General features: G+C 34.8%; 1 protein-coding gene across 11 annotated transcripts in view; it reads right to left on the bottom strand.

Moving 5' to 3' along the window:
• The window catches only part of APBB2 (amyloid beta precursor protein binding family B member 2), a 419,679-nt gene that overhangs the window by 373,868 nt on the left and 29,566 nt on the right, over window positions 1-16,245 (bottom strand). The window lies entirely within an intron of this gene.

Genomic DNA, 16,245 nt, shown 5'->3' with positions numbered 1-16,245 from the left:
GATCCTCTTTTCCCCAGTACAGCTAAACATGAGATGATTTTGTAAGTCTTAGATGATTATATGTTTGCCATTATTATTTTTAGTGTTATTTAAAAGATTTTTGCTGTACTTTATTTTTTCTTTGCCATCTTCAGCTCATTCTGAACTTTAGTCCTCAACACTATAGTTACAGAATTTAAGGAAGCCTAAGAATTCATTCTGTTACTTGTCCTCACTTTCATTTATAAGCATGTCAAATGCTTATAAACTAAAATCAACTTGGTTGATGAAATTAATGTGTGACACTGGGATCTTTAGGATTGTTCTCCCATGTTAGAATTGTTATTCTATGTCTTCAATATTTTATTCCTGAATGTTCCTTGAATTCTTCTGTAGAATTTTAGTCTTTGGGATACTACCTAACCCTTCTTCATTTTCATCATAGAAATTTGTTCTTCCTTGTAAGAGTCAGATACAGAATAGAAATTTGTCTCATGAATTCTTATACTTTTTGAATGAAGAAACATTAAGGGAAGTCAAGAAATCAGAGACAAAGGGTCAAACGTAAAAAGACAGAAGAAAAATGAGAAACAGAGGCACAGACAGCTCTAACATCTATGTCCAGATAACAGAAATTCCCCATTCCTATGGCTATGATAGCTTTATGACATTTTTTTTCCAAAATTAGATGTTTCCTCTCTGTAGCCAGGTAGTCTTTGCTGTAATCCAATGACAATACCACTTCTTTTTATATTTCCATTCATCTAAATCCAAGTGCTTTCCCCCTTATTTCCTGTTTCCTGGATTTTCTCATGAGCCTATTTTAATGAATAATGCAGCTCCCTTTGCTTGTCCTTTTATTCTGTATTTTTTAAAATAAAATATAACTTTCCAGAGTTATAGATCTAGTCCCACCAAATTCCACTACCTGAAGAGAGCAAACTACAGACTATATACCAAATCTGGCCAGCCATCAGTTTTTATATAGTCCATTGGCCAAGAATAACTTTAATCTTTTTAAATAAAGTTGTGTTAAAAATGTATTTTAAACAAAATTATACTGAAAATTATTTTAAAAAATCATTCTTAAGTTCCCAAATCATATAAAATTATGGGGTGGAATGGACTGGCTATTGCTTGTTGAGCTCTGACAAATTCATCTTTTTTATTAACTATATATTTATATCTTTGTACATAGATATGTAAGGCCATGAATTTTATTGGTGACCCCTTTTGGAATTTATCTCCAAGAAAATTTCTAAGCATCACATTCTTAGTAGCTCCTATTAGATATAAGCCATTTCTGACTAGGGACAAGTCATTGCTATGTCTTAAGCTATGTTCCATTCTTAAGAAATGCAAACTATATCTAAGCCTAAGTTTAAATGTATAGAGGCTAATAAAAGAAGCACAACACCAGTTGGGAGACTACTTAGAAATTAAACAAGTGATGATTTTTACTGGAAAATTAATTCAAGGATCACATTAAGTAAACAGTTTTAGTATGATTAATATTTTGTGAGAAATTTGATTTAGCAGAAAATCTGAGTTTGACACCTAGTAAAACAAAAAAAATTCATTTTTTTTTCCAAAAATTCCCCAATTTTAAAAGAGGAGATATTCCTCTTCCCTAATTTGTTAAAAGTAATTCACCAAATTATAAAGTGACCTCAACTCTACTGATTCTCTAAAAAAAGCCACAAAGCCTGTATATTATAGGGGCCATATTTGAACCTTGATGAGTTTGGGAGAACCTGCCAATGCTTGTGTTCTAGGGGTATATTCTTCCAAAATTCCAGGTCACCTCCAAACCATGATGAGGTATTACAATAGAACTTAAGTAGAAGAATTTGATACTCAAGGTCAACAAAACAATTATTAAGAAAAATCAGAACAGCATAAAAATCGACATAATGCACTTCACAAGGCCAATAGAATTGATTTTTCTTTCATCTCTAATGTTAGATTCTATGCATCAATATTCAAACTCTTTTTTTTTATTTTTTTTTACAAGGCAATGGTGTTAAATGACTTGCCCAAGTCACACAGCTAGATAATTATTAAATGTCTCAGGCTGGATTTGAACTCAGGTCCCCATGACTCCAAGGCCAGTACTCTATCTACTATGCCACCTACCTGCCCCAATATTACAACTATTTAGCACTGATCATCAAAAGTTGATGATATTTTTCTGTGTATAAAACATGCAGTCTCATAATATTATTGGTCCACTGGATAGACATGCTATCTAAATACTGTTCCAGGATACTAGAAATAACTGACAATTCTTGGTGGAATTCATATTAGTACAAGCAGACCCAAATTCCTGACTGCAGACATCCCTAAAAAAGATTATAATAATAACTACTCCCAATTCAGTTCAGACTGCATGCCTTTCTCAAGAGTATAAAAGTACTTCAAAGATTTCATATTCAATCATGATGCACTGTGGTCACTGGGACCTTTTTGGATGTGCAATGTGCATCCAGTTGAGAAAAAGCAAAAGAACTAAAAAGTTCTTTAGGGGCAGGGACTTTTATTTTATCAGATAATTGGTTGGGACACATGATAAAGCTTTGAACTTAGAATCAGGCAAAGTTTAAGTGAAATCTGGTCTCACTCATTTCTACCTGCGTGACCCTGGGCAAACCACTTTACCTCTCTCAGCCTAAGTTTCCTCTTTTGTAATATGGGAATAATAGCATCTACTTCTCAGGGGTATTGTGAGGATTGAATATGATTACATATGAAAAGCACATAAAAAAACAAAAAACCTGAACGTGCTAACTAGATGATAGTTATGATAAATAATGCATGTCCCTCATTTTCAAAGAAGACTACACCAACAGGGAAGTGATGCCATGGCCTCACTTTCTCCTCCAGAGTCATCTGGGTCCAGTAGCTAGATATGGATCAGCCCAGAGATGGCCCTGAATGTGAGGCAGTCAGGGTTAAGTGACTTGCCCAATGTCAAGTGTCTGCGGTATGATACAAACTCCCATCCCCCGGAATGCAAGGTCAGTGCTCTATCCACTGCAATACCTGGCTGCCCTGCTAAGATTATTATCATCACAATAGAACCTGATTGTTAGAAGTCACCTCTGAGGAAAGGTAGCCCAATCCATATCTACAACATAGCTTAGTCCTTGTTGGACCCTTCTGGGAGAAAGAATTCACCAACTCCTCAGACAATCCAATATTTATCTATTCCCCTCACCAGCCCATACTAGTACCAGGACAGCTATCTGTGGGGGTTAGAAAGAAACTTTTACTGTGCTGAACTAGATTTCCAATATAAATCATACTTCAAACAAGATATAATATCAAAACCAACAACCAAAAAACACAAGGACAAAGTTATGTAGGGATAAGACTCTGAAATATCCCTGAATTCTTCATCTGAAATAAACAGCAGAACAAGCGATTCCAAGTTGAAAGACATTTCTTCAAAGGATTCTTCCTGACTGACCTAGAACACTGGACCCTAGACTTACTGCTGGATTAGACTTTTAGGTTATTTAATGCAAAACCTTTTTTTTTTTTTTGGAGGAAAATGAGATCTCCCAGGTTAAGTGCCTTTTCTAAGGTTTCATGAATAATAAAGGGATTCAAATCCAAGGCTTCTGATTCCTCCTCACCAAATAAGTTCATTTAGAAATAATAAAGAATGTTAAATTGCAAATACCGTGGAAAAGGGAAACACAACAGAAAATCAAATACGTTATTTTTGAGTATCTAATTAAATTCAGTGATTTCAGTCAAGGTATTTTCGAGAATCAATAGGTTATCCCTAGTCCCAACAAGATCTCAATGTTGCTTTTTGCTTCTCACTCCCCCCCCCCCAAAAAAAAATCACAATAACTAAAATATTTAGCTATTGAGACAAAATTGCCAAAGATCATATGGGCTATTATACTTACAAAAGACCTTTATATTCAACATAGCATATGATGACATCCTCATAACAATCTAATTAGAGAGAAACTCAGTTTTTCAGAGAGGGATTGAAGACATTTATCTAGGGGTCATAACTAGCATCAGAATTTGAATTTAAATCTTCCAACTAAAGTCTAGAGTTTTTACTCACCTAAAAAGTCCATCATTTTACAAGAACATTTTACAATGTAATGACATCAAGGAAACTGGAAGGGATTGGGTAGGAAAGGGTGAAAACTTGAGGAAAGCCTAGTTTACAATAAATATCTCAAAATTTTGTTTTAAAAATATAATAAATGAGCTGGCTAAAACCAGACTTGAACTTAAAAGAAAGCTAAAATCAAAGACTTCTTCAGATCTAAATTAAATTAATAAGCAGAATTTTGAACCTCAGAAAAAAATACAACAGGGACGAAGCTTCAAAATTAAGATTTTCAGGAGAAGAAAACATGGAAATAGCAGCTTGGATGAATAAGAAATCATTAAAAAAGGAGAAAAAAGGAGACAAGTTTAGGAAATGCTGAAGGTGAAATCAGAGAAACTCTTATGGCCCTTGGAGGAGGCTAAATGTGACAGATTATAGATATTACAGAACCCTGCTCTGAATAATATGGTAATATTGGCCACAATATAGCATGACTTAGTATACAGAAATCAATTGCCCTCTAGCCATTTTCTAATGATGAGCTTCATCAAATTAAGCTACTTCTCAAGACACATTCTTTCTTTCTTATTTTTAAACTTATTTATTTTTGAATTTTACAATTTTTCCCCTAATCTCGATTCCCTTCCCCCACCCCCAGTCTGTTAGTCTTTACATTGTTTCCATGCTAAACATTATGTTAAGAGAGAAATCATATCCTTAAGGGAAAAAAAAATAAATTACATAATGAGATAATGGGTTTTTTCCCTAACTTAAAGGTAATAGTCTTTGGTCTTTGTTCAAACTCCACATCTCTGGATACAGATGGTACTCTCTATCACAGATACCCCCAAATTGTCCTTGATTATTATACTGATGAAATGAGCAAGTCCATTAAGACTTATCATCAACCCCATGTTGCTGTTATGGTGTACAATGTTCTTCTGGTTCTGCTCAATTTGCTCAGCATCAGTGCATACAAATTCTTCCAGGCTTTTCTGAACCCCCTTCCCTCCTGGTTTCTAATAAAACAATAGTGTTCCATAATGTACATATACCACAATGTGTTCAGCCTTTCCCCAACTGTTTGCCACCACAAAGCTGCTATGAATATTTTTGTACAAGTGATGTTTTTACCCTTTTTCATAATCTTCAGAGTATAGACCCAGTAGTGATATTGCTGGATCAAAGGGTACACATTTTAGGACACATTCTTTCATAAGGACTAGATACCTTTACAGTTTGACAATTCCTACCTATGTTGGTACAGACTTAAAGAAAGTAGTCTAATTCCCACAATAATAATAATAATAATAATAATAATAATAATAATAATAATAATATCATAGCTGATATTCAAAGAATACTTTTAACATATACAAATATGTTAAATACATTAATCATCTTATTCTTCATTCACTAATAACTGTGTATTATTATCTTGCTCCATTTTACAGGTTAAAAATGTTAAAAGATCTGTCCAAAGTCATGTAGAGGTCATAAATAGTTATTAGTCAAGCTTAACTCTAAAACCAATGCTCAAACAATCAATAAAATGAAAATGTATTTTGTACATGGTTAAAATTATTTAGGAATTAGAAAACACAATTTCCAATAAAAAGGTCTGTTTAATTGAAACCCTTAAGGAACAAATCATGAATAATATAGCTGCTGATAGCATTTAACTTAGTAATTATAAGAGGAAAATAAATACCTTGCTGCCTTTGTCATTGTCTTACATGTTGTTGTTTTTAATTCTGAGTTTTATGTACAGATTTTCTCAGCAGTCAACAGTCCTAAGCAGATCAGAACAAATTGCTCAATTCAGAAGGCAGACTTGGCTACTATAATGGAGAAATTAGCTGAACCACCAGAGCCAACAGTTCACAACTGGGGGAGGAAGGAAAGAAAGGTTCAGGGAACAGGAAGAAAATATATATACTTAGCCATGCATGCATGCATGTGTGTATATACATATATATATATATATATATATATATATATATATGTATGTATGTATTTTATTGCACTGATGAAATGAGTAAGTCCATTAAGACTATGATCAACCCCATGTTGCTGTTATGGTATACAATGTTCTTCTGGCTCTGTGCGCGCGCACACACACACACACACACACACACACACACAGGCAGGTCACAAAAATCAGTATGCAATATTTCAAAATATTATCTCTGGCTCATTTTCAGTGATTATGAAACTAAAGCAAATCACAGAAAAGACAAGTATTTAGATCAATTCAGATTTCGCCAGTTTATTGACTTAAGTCAGTAACTTGTACTTAAAGAGTTCAACTACAGGTAGACTCAGTTTAATGAAGAATGTCTGATTAGTTTTTTTAAAAAGGCAAAAACTGTCAAGGATCCAATTTGAAAGATATTAGCAAATATTTACATTGTAATTTCTCAACACAAATTTTAGAGAGAGCATATAACTTCAAAGAATCAGAACTTACTAGTTTGGTCAAAATATACTTTTTATGTCAATTGCATGAATCAGAGCATACTGTTGTTCATTCCTTTAAGTCATACTCAACTCTTAGTGACGCTATTTGGGGTTTTCTTGGCAAAGATATTAGATTGATCTCTATTTCCTTCTCTAACTCATTTCACAGATGAAGAAACTATGGCAAGTAGAATTAAATGATTTGCCCAAGGTCACACAGCTACTAAGTATCTGAGATTGGATTTGAACTCGGGTTTTTCTAACTCCAGGTTTGAGGAGGCCACCAACCTGCACTAATTGGGACATGATATAATGGAAAAAACACCAAATTTGAATTCAGAGGGTATGAATTATGATGCTGGTAATTTATATATGTCATTGGGCAAATCACTTCTTCTCTGGAAGTCTCAGGTTCCTCATTTGTAAAATGACGGCATTGCACTACATGATACCCAAATGACTCTTTTTGCACTCTGATATCTACAGTTTTGTAGTAAAATAGAATGAATGTATAATCATATCAAAGACTATGAAGTCATAAGGCAGAAACTGATCCATTCTTCTATTTGGTGACAGACAATGGAATAGAAAGAATATTGGAGCAAAAACATAGAAACTAAGTAGTATAATTCTGGTTAAGTCACTTAATTATTCTATGCCCTTGGAACTCTATTGATCAAATTAGGTTAATTCAAGGTCTTCACAGGGCTTTCCATCTTCAGTATTGTTGGGTTTTTTCCCAATTTATTTTTTTCTATTTTATTTATTTGAGGCAATGGGATTAAGTGACTTGCCCAAGGTCACACAGCTAGGTAATTATTAAGTGTCTGAGGCTGGATATGAGCTCAGGTCCTTCTGACTCCAAAGCCAGGACTCTATCCACTGTGCCACCTAGCTGCGCCACTTAGTGTTGTTTCTTAAGTAGTTCTAACATTCTCCTCTTCCTGGTGCTCCTCCCCTAATTTAAATATTTAATAAATACATTCCATATTCAATCTCCCTTCCTTCAAGGATCAACTAAATTCTTCCTCCATAGTAAAAGAGCTTCATTATGGTTCAATAGCTTCAAGACTCACTTAACAATCAGCTACTACCTAGTAACATACCTTTCTAGTAAATTTGAATGACTATTTCAATCTTGAGCGATTATGAACACGCAGATTTTAATTCTAGTTATAATACTCCTCTGCAGAAGTGGGGGTACATCCATTGGTGTGGACCACTTGCAAATATTTTCAGAATTTTTTTTTTACATATTGAATAATGACTGTTTTTTTCTCTTCTTCTAACTTTATTTTTTCCTTTAAGGATATTATTTATGCTTTTCACATCCAAAGAAAGAACTATGAAGTTTGAATGCAGATCAAAGCATATAATTTCCACTTTTTTTTCTTGTGGTTTTTCACTTTCATTTTTGATCCTACTTCACAACAAGACTATTATGGAAAGGTTTTATTTTTTTTTAAATTTTGCCATAAGGGCAAATTTCTCTAGAATAGAGAAAGGGGGGGGGTAAGAGAAATTCTGGTGAAACAAAAAATAAAAAATATACAAATTTATATTAATTTTTATTTTATTAAATTTTGATTAAAATTAATATTTTAAAATAGAAATGTTTTAAATAACTATATTTTGAAATATTTAAATATATACATATATATTTTATATGCAACATGTCATATATACATTATAAATACTATTTTAAACTTTTATGTTTACAATAAATTTTTACATTTAAAATATTAAAAAAATAAAACACATTTATTTAAAAAATTTTTTAAACTCAATTATTCTTCTAACTAGTTTAGTCCTGAGGAGCTAGGACCAAACTATACTTGTTTCTGCCACAATACCTAGCACATAGAAACAACTTAATTATGATGACATGATTTAATTTTACTCTCAATATGTCATGAATCAGTGACTTGTGCAAAGTCACTTCTTATGAAGATCCTTAACATATTAGAACCAAATTCCACCATAAATGAAAACCTTCATCACTTGCCCATTTATAGCACTTACCCTAAGAAATTAAACCCTCTGAAAAAGAAATTATTCTCAAAGAACCAAATAATGATATGTTAGAAGGAGAATGACTAAACAATGCATCTCACTGAGAGAAGCAATTCTGAGAGGTGCAATTGCTATCACATGCTATCATATAAAACATAAAGAAGGGGAGTGAGGAACAGTGAAAAGACCCTTCCCTTTCCCTACCTTGTCCTAGAATCTTGATTTCTTCACTTGCTTCCTGATGGTAAGTCACTCACAGTTCTCCTCTGCATGAATGGACTACAACTGGAAGGGATTCTCAAGTCAATCAAGTCCAACTGCTTCTTTTTATAAATAAGAAAACTAAGGTCCAAAGGAGAAGACTTTCCAGGGTCACACAGGTTAGGAAGAACCTAAGGCATTCTTACAGAGGAACTGGCACCAAGTCTAAAGCTCTCCCTATTCACTAAGCAGGGATGATTCCCTAAAGCTCCTTTCAGATCTAAGTCTATGATCCTATGAAGACTTAGTTCTTCACTTTTAAAAAACCTAAGTTGAGCCAAAGAAAAACAAAATCCTCTTAAGTGTAATTAAAGAAATAGGTCAAATATTTCATAACTACTATGAGTACCTTTTACCATTCAATGCAAGCAAAAATGGCTTACTATTTCTGAATAAATAAATCAGTTTCTCAATTTTTGTATAATACTATTATCAAGCTCTGAGAGAAATCAAAGCCATGAGTTGAGGAATAAAATATCTTTTAGTGAGATAATTCAAGGTAGCAAACCTGCCACCCACAGGGATGTCCCATGAGTGCAAAGCACAGTGGATCTCCCAAGCAGGAGATCATGATCATGAAAAGTTCTATATACTTTTAGGAGGGGGAAAAGGAGGCGATAGTATTATGAGATAGCAAGGTCTGATCATGAGATTCCAACTGCCCTCAGCAATATGAGCAAGGAAAAACCTCTTATTTTTCCCTTCATTCTATGAATCCCAATGATTCATAAGAGCAAGGACATTATAAAGTGAGATCCAGCTCGAGTTAGATTCCTTTAAAAGGTTAAAATCTCTGGATGGGGGAACCTGGGGTGTGGTTCAGCTCAACCCAATTAAAGATAAATATCTTGAGTAGGAATGTAAAGACATTACCGAAATTCTGACATTTCTAGGATCATTGGGAAGTGGCAAATACCATTGGGCATTAATAATTTTCTGTCACTATATTAACAGCTAAGTGGAACAGTGGATCAAGTACAGGGTTTAGAGTCAGGAAGGCTCATCTTCCCAATTTCAAATCCAGCCTCAGACACATGAGTTGTATGACCCTGGGCAAGACACTTAACTCTGCTCATAGAGAAGAAACCACTCTAATATCTTTGCCAAGAAAATACTAAATGAGGTCACAAAGAGTCAAACATGACTACTAAACAAGTACTTATTTTTGAACTAGAGCAGGGACCTACATATAGGCTTTGGAAAATTTCTGGGAGAGAAGAACAATGTTAATATTCCTACTTTAAGAAAAGAATATTTACTTCCATTTACACAGAGCAGAAAATTGCAGTAAAAACATCATCCTTCTGTGGTGGCTAAGATAACTCAAAGAAGAAAGAGAGGAACGTAAAAATCAATAGACCACCGATAAAATCTGACTTGTCTTGAAAACAAAAAATTGAGATAGCAACTTATAGATGGGTCACAGTCTAAAAATTCCCTTATAAATCTGCTGCAGAGAAATCTAAATGCATTTGCTCCTGGAAAAAGCATTCCAAGTAATGATATTCACAATAATAATAACTGACATCTGTATAGCATAATTTCAAGGCCTGCGAAAACACTTTACATACAGTATCTCATTTAAACTTCACAACAATCCTGTGCCATAAGTATTGTGGGCCTTGCTATACTCATTTTACCAATAAGGAAACAAGAGACTGCAAGAGCTTAAAGAGTTATTAAAAAAAAAAAGCTTAAGTCTTTGGTTACATAGGATGATAAGCAAGTTTCAAACACAGGCCTTCCTAACACTCTTTTCTCCATAACAGGTGACTTTTCAGTTAACAGTCGTTCCTATAAAGTGATTTCCAAACCTTAAAAGGCTAAATAAAAGTAATTCACATTTATGTTTATTATTCTAGGCAAAAGCCTATTTTAAAACATGACTCTGATAGGAGATATTAATAGCATTATTGAACTTAACTTATCCCACTTGGAATCACTGGTGGCAACTGCCTTGTCCTGTCTGGACTGGGAAAAAGTAGCAGGATAGGATTCTCTCACATCCTTCTGTGTTTGATGCAGGCAAAAACCCTTTTCATATTATCTAAGGTTTTTGATTTACTTTTCCAGAAACAATGTCTTACCAGGACTTGAATTCTTTTTTAAGAGAAAGACTGTGTTTATTTTGAATTTTACAATTTTTCCCCTATTCTTGCTTCCCTCCCCCTCCCCAGAAGGCAGTCTGCTAGTCTTTACATTGTTTCCATGGTACACATTTATCTAAGTTGAATGTGATGAGAGAGAACTCATATCCTTAAGGAAGAAAAATAAAGTATAAGAGATAGCAAAATTACATAATAAGATAACCATTTTTTTTAAATTAAAGGTAATAGTTTTTGGTCTTTGTTCAAACTCCACAATTCTTTCTCTGGATATAGATGGTATTCTCCATCGCAGATACCTCAATATTGTGCCTGATTGTTGCACTGATGGAATGAGCAAGTCCATTAAAGTTTATCATCACTCCCATGTTGCTATTAGGGTGTACAATGTTCTTCTGGTTCTGCTCATCTCACTCAGCATCAGTTCATGCAAATCCTTCCAGGCTTCCCTGAATTCCCATCCCTCCTGGTTTCTTTTTTATTTTTTTTATTTTTTAGGTTTTTGTCAGGCAATGGGGTTAAGTGGCTTGCCCAAGGCCAAACAGCTAGATAATTATTAAGTGTCTGAGGTTGGATTTGAACTCAGGTACTCCTGACTCCAGGGCTGATGCTCTATCCACTTCACCACCTAGCCTCCCCCCTGCCCTCCTGGTTTCTAAGAGAACAATAGTGTTCCATTGCGTACATATCCCACAGTTTGTTAAGCCATTCCCTAATTGAAGGACATTCACTTAATTTCCAATTCTTTGCCACGACAAACAGGGTAGCTATGAACATTTTTGTACAAGTGATGTTTTTATGCTTTTTCATAACCTCTTGGGTACAGACCCAGCAGTGATATTGCTGGATCAAAGGGTATGCACATTTTTGTTGCCCTTTGGGTGTAATTCCAAATTGCTCTCCAGAAAGGTTGGATGAGTTCACTGCTCCAACAATGATGTATTAGTGCATGACTTGAATTTTGGAAGGCACCTGTGAAGACCAAGCTCTGACAAGTTCTACACCAGGTCCCAAAGGCTTGCCATTTGGTGTCAACAACTACTACCATTTACAGACTAGTCTTCTTATATATGGAAAGGCAAAGTAGAATGGTCACCAAGTGAGAGAGTTGCTTACATACAGGACTGGTAAAAACCATCAAAGTAGGTAAGAAGAAGAGGTTAAAAAAAAAATCTTTAAAGTCCTGGATCCATGAATTAACGTTGACAGATTTGGAAAACAAAGAAGTTCACTCTTACCTAGGTGTCACTTGATTACATTTCTTCTATCTACAGAAATATGAGAAACTATCAAATTCTCTGCTAAAATTTCAATAAACTCCACCTAGCAATTTCCTTGTCTAGTAGGTCTAATAATCCTATAAAAAAGGAAATGAGGTTAGTCTGGTATTATCTGTTCTTTATTAATAATGATGATGCTATTAATAATAGTAGTAATTATTTATGTGGCACTTTCAAGTTTGCAAAGTGCTTTACAAATATCTCATTTGATCCTCACAACAGTCCTGGGAAGTAGATGCTATTATTATCTTCATTGTAACAGAGACGGAAACTGAGGAGATAGAAATCAAGTGTCTTTTCCAAGGTAAGTAACTGAGGCTGGATTTGAACTGGTCGTCTTGACTCCAGGTCCATGTTCTTTCCACTACACCAACATTTAGCTACCTAAGCAAAGACTGGATTTATTACCTAAGTTGTAGAAAGGATTTTTTATTCATTATTATTTTTATAGGTACCAGATGGCCTCTGAGGTCCTTCCTGACTCTCATAGTCTGTGGTCCTATGGAGATCAGAATTAAGACTCTGAAACTCTTTTGGGGAGGTGGGAATTGGGAATAAATCTGTTATTGGAAATTTTAAATAAAAGCAATGTGTGTTCAAATATTTATTGAATTTATTTTAACTTGTTTTAAAGTTTTCCTTGTTTCATCTTCAGGGAATAATAATACTGCAGTAATTCTGTATTACATTTATTATACCAAAGCTTAATTGATGCCATATTTCACAAGGATTATTGATGGATTTTGGAATCATGAGCTTATGATAGTAATTCAGAGGAATCAAGTTTCCACATCTATTGTTCTTATTTCAATTTCATATGTGCTGGAGTCCTTTTTTTTTCCTTGAAAAAAATAATTAACTTGAGTCTATTGCTAAAAAGATACATTTTATGGAGAACATAAAATTTTTCTTATAGGATTCTATCTTCTAATGATTTAAGTTAAATTCATTTCAACAAAGTTACCTTGATAACCTTAGTTAGGGCACATATAAAAAAATATAACTAGTGATCACAAACATGAAGATGGATTCAGGTGGCAAACCTAAAGACAGGAAGCCCTGAGTTTAAATACAATCTCAGACACACACACACACACACACACACACACACACACACACACACACACACAAACTATGGAACCCTGGGCAAACCTTGGTTCACCTCAATTTCTTCCTCTGAAAATAGAAAAAATAATATTATCTCCTCCAAGGGTAGTTGTGAGAATGAAATCAGATAACTATAAAGAGCTTTACAAACCTTAAAGTGTTATATAAATGTTTATATTATTGTTATTACTGAAAACTCAGGACAGAGGGAATTTATTACCTGCTCAGGCTTCACAATTCACTTATATACAACTCTAATTACTGGGGAGCATTTCTTGAGAGTAAGCCTAAATTTTCCTCTTTGCAATATTTACTCATTGCTCCTAGTTCTGTCCTCATAGAGCAAGCAAAATAAATTATTCCCTCTTCCATATAATAGCCTTCAAATACTTGATGACATCTGTCATGTCTCCTCACTCCCAGAACTCCCATTCTCTTCTCCAGGCTAAACAGTCTCAGTTCTTTTAACTGATTTTCATATGACATGATTTCTTTCTATAGTTTCAACCATGTTGGTGGACAATTTTCAATTTAACCCTTCGCTTACTAAAATCTAGTGCTCAGACCTGAACACAATATTCCACTCAGTTACCTCCAGACTCTCTACAACCCAGAAGAGACAATGTTTTCAAAACTGGAGTGAACCCTGGGGCACATCTCACTTAGAATGTGAATACTTTTAAAAAAATGTCCCTATTTCTCAATAACTAGCCATGCCCAGAGCACAGCTTCTTAAATTATCTTTGACCATTCTTTGCCCATCAGGTCAATCTCAGGAAAAACAAAAAGAAATAAAAGTTCCAAGTTCCAAAAACATAACACCATATTTCTGGGCAGAACCTTAAAACTTGAGAAGTCATAATTTCAATGACCCTCAAAAACAGAGGCCAAAAATCCTATGTCATTAGCACTGTGGTCAGCTATTATTGCTTTTCTTCAGTAGACATGAGATCTCATTCAAGAGGGTACTTCCTCCCCTGATATATATTCCATGTAATCTCCATATACCTTATCATTTGATATTCTTACATGCACCTATGAAATCAATCGTCCATCAAAACAAAGAAAAATTAGTCAAAAATCACTAATGAAGTAATCTCTGACAATGACAGCATATATCTATATCTATTCTGTAGAATAGATATAGATATAGATATAGATTTTTTTTTTTACTCTACTTCTAAGGTACCTATGACCTCAATTCAGAGGAAGAAGGATCATTTTATTATCTGCTTTCCAGAACCAGGATTGGGTATTACAAACAATTCAGTTTGGCTTTTTCTTAATGTTATTATAGTCACTGTAAACAGTGTTCTCTGGTATGTTTTCTGATAATTTCATGCTAAGGATGAAACTAACATGCTAGAGGATTTAATGGAATTCTTTTTTTTTTAGGTTTTTTTGCAAGGCAATGGGGTTAAGTGGCTTGCCCAAGGCCACATGGCTAGGTAATTATTAAGTGTCTGAGACCGGATTTGAACCCAAGTACTCCTGACTCCAGGGCCGGCGCTTTATTCACTGCGCCACCTAGCCACCCCCTTAATGGAATTCTTAAGGAATTATTCAAGTTGTCCATCTCTGAACTCGGTTATATATGGGTTACTAAATATTGAGATGGATTCCCAGGGAAGTTGGAGAATCTCCTTCTATAACAATCTCCTCTAGACTTTTAAAAAGTCTCAATTTTCATCTACCTGAGATGATGAATGAATAAATAAATGAATAAAAAAGCATCTGTTACTTGTTTTCTCCCTACAAAGTATTGAAGTAAGTACTTGGGCTACAAATCAACAATGAAGAGAGTTACTACATTCAAGGATTTCATATTCTAATGCACACAGGAGAATTTTAGCTACGAGATGGAAAGGTCCCATGATACTCAGGCTGCAGCAACAAGCCAAATGGCAATGCCTCTTCTTTAATATCATTCTCACCAGTCAAATCTTAGCAGTTTCTGATGTTGAACCATTTGACAGTGCCCAAGGCTTTGGTGACAAGAATTTCTTTTCTGGGTTCAGTAACTGTAGTTGTAGCACCTGAAGGAACAAATGCCAGGCAGTTTCTTCACAAGACAGTGGCAGTCAGCACTGGGCCAGAAGTGTTGTTATTCCCAATATTCTCCAGTTCAGGTTCTGAGATGTCTCCATCAGGGTCGGTGGTAGAATAATTCCCTTGGAATATACTTTTTTTCTCTTTTTCAGGGAATTTCATTCTTGAACTAGGCTGGATTTCTTGTCCTATGGGTGGTAGTTGGTTGGCAGTTGGAGGGAATAGCTAACATTCTCTCCACAGTAGCTGCTTACCAGGATGATGGCTGGGAGGGCTGACTGGAAGCAAGACCAGCAGACTGGAGCAGGCTACTACTCCAAGGGAGGGAGAGAGAGAGAGAGAGAGAGAGAGAGAGAGAAACAGAGAGACAGACAGAGAGTATGTGTCTATCTTTCTGTCTTAAAAGAGTAGTATCAAACACAAATAGAAAGCGAAGAGGAAGGCCTCTAAGTCCCAAAGCATACATACAGATGACAACAAGCAGAATATTGACTTAGAAAAACCACAAATTAACATTTTAATCTGGGAGGAGAGAAATCAACTTGTCTGACATCTCTGTCCTAAAAGAATATATTTCCCCCAAAGGTTTGACTTTTTTATAAAAGGCCATAATGACAATTCATGCTTATTAGTGCAAGCATTATCATCTCCTATTTACAAACAGGAAAACAGCTAAAAAGCAACTTGCCCACATTTTCTCAATTTAGTGTCCAAGGTAGGACTTGGACCTTAGGACTAGAACACCCAGTCAAGAGCTCTTTCCATTATAAGAAGAACAAGAGCAAGCAAAGGTTCCATGAGAAGGGTCTTCTCTAGCTGTCAAGGGGTACAACCTATACTAGGTCCTTTACCTTCTGATGTCAGGTCCAGACAGATTTCCATTCTACCATAAGGCTTAGAAACCAGAATT

Source organism: Macrotis lagotis, chromosome 3 (genome assembly GCF_037893015.1).
Source record: "Macrotis lagotis isolate mMagLag1 chromosome 3, bilby.v1.9.chrom.fasta, whole genome shotgun sequence".
Classification (NCBI taxonomy): domain Eukaryota; kingdom Metazoa; phylum Chordata; class Mammalia; order Peramelemorphia; family Peramelidae; genus Macrotis; species Macrotis lagotis.
This window is presented reverse-complemented; position numbering and strand designations above follow the sequence as displayed.